Genomic DNA, 4286 nt, shown 5'->3' with positions numbered 1-4286 from the left:
GTAACTTTACAACCACATCAAAGTCCCAGGTCTTTTCATCTTTCCACGCTGCCATCTATAACCTGTTGGCCAGCTCTCCTCAACATTGCAAGATGGCATCAGCAACTGGAAGCATTACACACACAAAGAGTCAGAGTCAGAAAAGGGACTATCTCTTCCTTGAGTCTTTTTTGAAGAGCTAAGAACCTTTTACCAGAAGCCTCTATCCTCTCGAAGATTTCCCTGCATGTCTCATTGACCAGAGTTTGGTCATATGCCATTTCCTAAGCCACTTACTGACAAGGAGAATAGAATCTGAGCAATTGCTTTAGGTAAATCACCATTCTCTCCCTGGTCCTCATGCTTGGGCAAGCTTTACCTGATGCTTGGGCAAGCATGACTTCACAGAGCAGTGTGAGTCTGGAAAAAACTCAGAGTTCTGTTAGTAGAGAAGAATAATGCAATCTGATTCCCACCCTCATTGTAATGAATGCTCTTCAATACAGACAGCTCTCTCTTGAATGGTTCTGATAAGCAGAAACTTCAGTTACCACAATTTAGTTAAATAACACCAGTTTCCTAACAGCTCAAATTTCCATTATATTAACTATGAGTAATTGCATAAAATACAAACTTCGCAGCTAGCTCTTCAGTCCACAGATTGCTACACTGTACATCATAACCAGTGACCATCATGTCCGTCATGGACACTCCAAAGGACTCCCACCAAAGGTTGGTTTGGAGGTCAAGGCTGATGACTCCAGGCACACCCCAGGATGGTGTGTTTACTTACCTAATTGAAGTTTTCTGGGGAGAATAGGGTGGGTCTCCCAAGTTAGTTCAAAAATGGCTTGAGACCAGAGGGAAGTAGGTTGGCACAGGGGTTTATTGTGCTAGGGGGAGAGCCCCTGCGTGCAGGCAGGGGCTTGCATGGTTTGAATCTTCCACCAGCACCAAACGAGGCAGCAGTCGGGCTTTCTTATCAGCTTACCCAGACGTGGGACACAAGGGGAAGAGGGAAGTGTAAGGTTTAAAAGACGTCAACAGTCAACCACCGAAAAACGGAGTCAGATTCCCTACCACCACGTCACTTCTTTTCAAGTCTGTTGGTGACTGGTCACTGTGTGTGTTATTCAGCTCCCACATAGAAGTGTGTTGTTGAGTTGCCTCCTTGTCTCCCAGTGGTAAACTCACATGACATTTTACAAAAATGGATAGTCAAAAGAGGAAATTGGCCAATGAGGATGAAGTACAGCAAGGAGACAAGAAGTAATAATGCTGGAAGTGAAATTTGAATCTACATAAACGGAGTTAAAGAAGAAACGGCTGGCTGTGGGGCTGGTGACCCTGCCACCTTTCCAGAGAGTTTAGATGTGTGGGCAGAGTCACTCAGTGAAGGAAAGCTTATTGACACAAAGGAGCAAAGTGGTTGTGAGGAAAAGGACGAAGCCACCCAGAGGAGGCGATGCCAATAAAAAACTTAACATGAAATGAACTTTTGGAGATATCTCATAACACTGAAAGTGCAAAGAATAAAATGTTGGAAGCTGATCCAAACTTAGAAAGGGGTATAACAATTCACCATGGCATAGAAAGGATGGCCACTCCTGGTCGTAAGTTATAAGACAAGAAGAAGATAAGCACTGTTCAACTTATTCTCTTTTTTTGTGAAGTTAACCTACATTTTTTTTTTTCTGGGAAAGATTTGCTCTGAGCTAACATCTGTTGCTAATCTTCCACTCTTTTTCTTCCCCAAAGCCCCAGTACATAGTTGCATATTCTAGTTGTAAGTCCTTCTAGTCCTTCTATGTGAGCCACTGCTAAGCATGGCTACTGACAGATGGGTGGTGTGGTTCTGTGCCCGGGAACCGAACCTGGGCTGCGGAAGAGGAGCGCCCCAAACTTTAACATCTATGCCTTCAGGGCTGGCTCCAAGTTATTCTTGATGAGTTTTTTACAAGAACATAAAACACTTTAATTCTCAATATTTCTGATGTTTTAAATTAGTGTGCTAAATAAATACTAGTTTTACTATTTTTTTTCATTTCTTTATGCATTTATAACTGACAGAATGTTTTCAATGTTTTGACAAAAATTTGTAAAGGTCATGAAACCACCATAATTTTTCCCCTTGACAATGTTGTGCAAAGTGAGGAGTGCCTGTACTTATTTTACTTGATGGCTCTGTACCATTTGACTCTTTCAGTCATTCCCACCTTTGTAAACCACAGTCTTCCCCCGTTTTTCCATAGCCCCCTGTCTCCAGATTCCTCCCACCTCCCTTCTGGGATTTCTTCCCAGCCTCCCCCTCTTCACCTGTCTTTTGGGTACTGGCGACTCCCAGATTCTGCCCTTGGCTCTGTTGCTCACTCTACATACTCTTCAGGTTCAGAGCTTTCGTGGAAGTTGTAACTTCTTCGTCTTAGGTAGTGACGATGATGTGAAGGTGATAGTGAGGAGGGGGGCCTTACAAAATGGTAGGGACAAATTCAGGGGAGAAAAAGTTAGGACAGAGGGGTGTCCCCTTTATTTCACAATCTGGATTTAGGACAGAGCCAAAGAAGCCAACTAACTTTATCAATATGAATATCTATGAAAATGTCATTCATTCTTTCACAAGTATTTGCTTAATTGTACTATATATCTGGTATAGTTCTATATGCTGGGACACTAGGTAATGACAGACAGTTGGTTTAAAGCAGCACACATGGATTTGAATTGTGCCCTCTGGAGGTACTACCCAAACCCCTGCCATTTAACCCATTAATTATTCTAGTGGAGAAAATTACTGAGCTGCTTTATGGGGAAGATATTCTATTCTGGGCAAGAGAGTCTTCAGCCCCACAAGCCATGCCACCTCATCTGCCTGTTAGGACAGGCAGTGCTATAAAAATCAGAATGGACTGAATTAAAATTTTTGAGATTGCCTTTGCAGATGTGTCTTGCTGTGTGAAATTGTAGTATTCCCGAAAAGTCATAAGTAAATCAGTTTCTTTGATTCCTTACATTTATATAATGAGCTATGGTTTACAACAGACTTCACACAGATTGTTAGTTGATTTTTTCCTAACAATGCTAAACCGGCAAGAAGAGTCGCTACTCTCCTTCCTACAGAAGAGAAGAGAAGTCCACATCTCAGAGAGGCTCCCTGACTGTAAGTGACGGAGCTGTGTCTAAAATCATATTTTAAATAGCCTAAGAACTACTGAAAAGACTCCTATCGTGATCGCTTTTGGAAAGCCAAGAATTCTCTTATAAACTTCTTCCAGCTTCCTTTGTGGGCGATGCTAGATTTTTACAAATCAGGTTTGTAGAGTAACATCCATCTGAACTATGCATTACTAAACCTAGTTCTAAATAAAGCTGAAATTTGGTGGGTAACGAGATCGTTCTCGGCACACGTGCCAGCTCCTATCATGTTTAGAACCCTGTGTACTGAGGTGCTCAAGTTCACGCTGAGGAATTTGCTAAACAAATCCCTGGCAAGGGATCAGCGCAGTGATTTTCTGTATCCTTAAGTCCTTTCACACAGAAACGCAAAACATACTACTCGAGTCCATAATCCTAAACTTCTGGCTTTTCAATCTTGGAGTTTCTCTTGCCACTGAGTTTCAACTCGATCGCTTGCCCAAAGGAGCATGCCATTTATTTATTTTAAAAGTTAAATGGAATAAAAACTTCTGAACTTTGAATGAGGCTGCAATCAGGGCTAAAAATAACTGATTTCTTGTGTTTCCTGTGGAAAATGGAAGACATACATGATAGGGAAAGATGAAGACGTCTCCCACCCAACTGGGGGTGCGCTGGGCGCAGTAAGTGGGGTCTGCGCCAGCGCGGGTCTGGACAGGAGCCCCGGTTGGCAGAGGGTGACGGTGGAGGCCTGACGGGCACTTTCGAGCGTCTCAGCAACACTGTGAGTTGCCGCAGCGATTTGGGAGGCGTATCTTGAGAACGTAACAGATTTGGGAGAGATGGCTAATAAACGGGCACGGTGTTTTCGGACTGTGCTCAGTGAAAGCAGACAAAGGAGAGCGAAAGGGAAAAGGGGGAGGCCGGAAAAGAAAGGGAAGATAACGGAGCCGACCGAAAGAAAAGAGAGGGAAGACAGGGCTGGGAAGCGGGAGGCAGCGGACTTCGAGCAGAAGGGGTACCAGAAAGCAGGCAGGAGGTGCGGAGCGAACCCGGCGGGCCGACGCGGCGCGCGGGGCGGGCGGTCCTCCCGCCGGCAGGGGGCGCGCGCGCGCCCGCCTCCCGCCCGCCGCCCCGCCCCGCCCCGCGCCTGCGCTTCCTGCCCCTCCTCGTCCGGG

Source organism: Ceratotherium simum, chromosome 14 (assembly GCF_057802395.1).
Source record: "Ceratotherium simum simum isolate JZ-2026a chromosome 14, ASM5780239v1, whole genome shotgun sequence".
Lineage (NCBI taxonomy): Eukaryota > Metazoa > Chordata > Mammalia > Perissodactyla > Rhinocerotidae > Ceratotherium > Ceratotherium simum.
The sequence above is the reverse complement of the archived record's forward strand: the minus strand, read 5'-3'. Positions refer to the sequence as shown.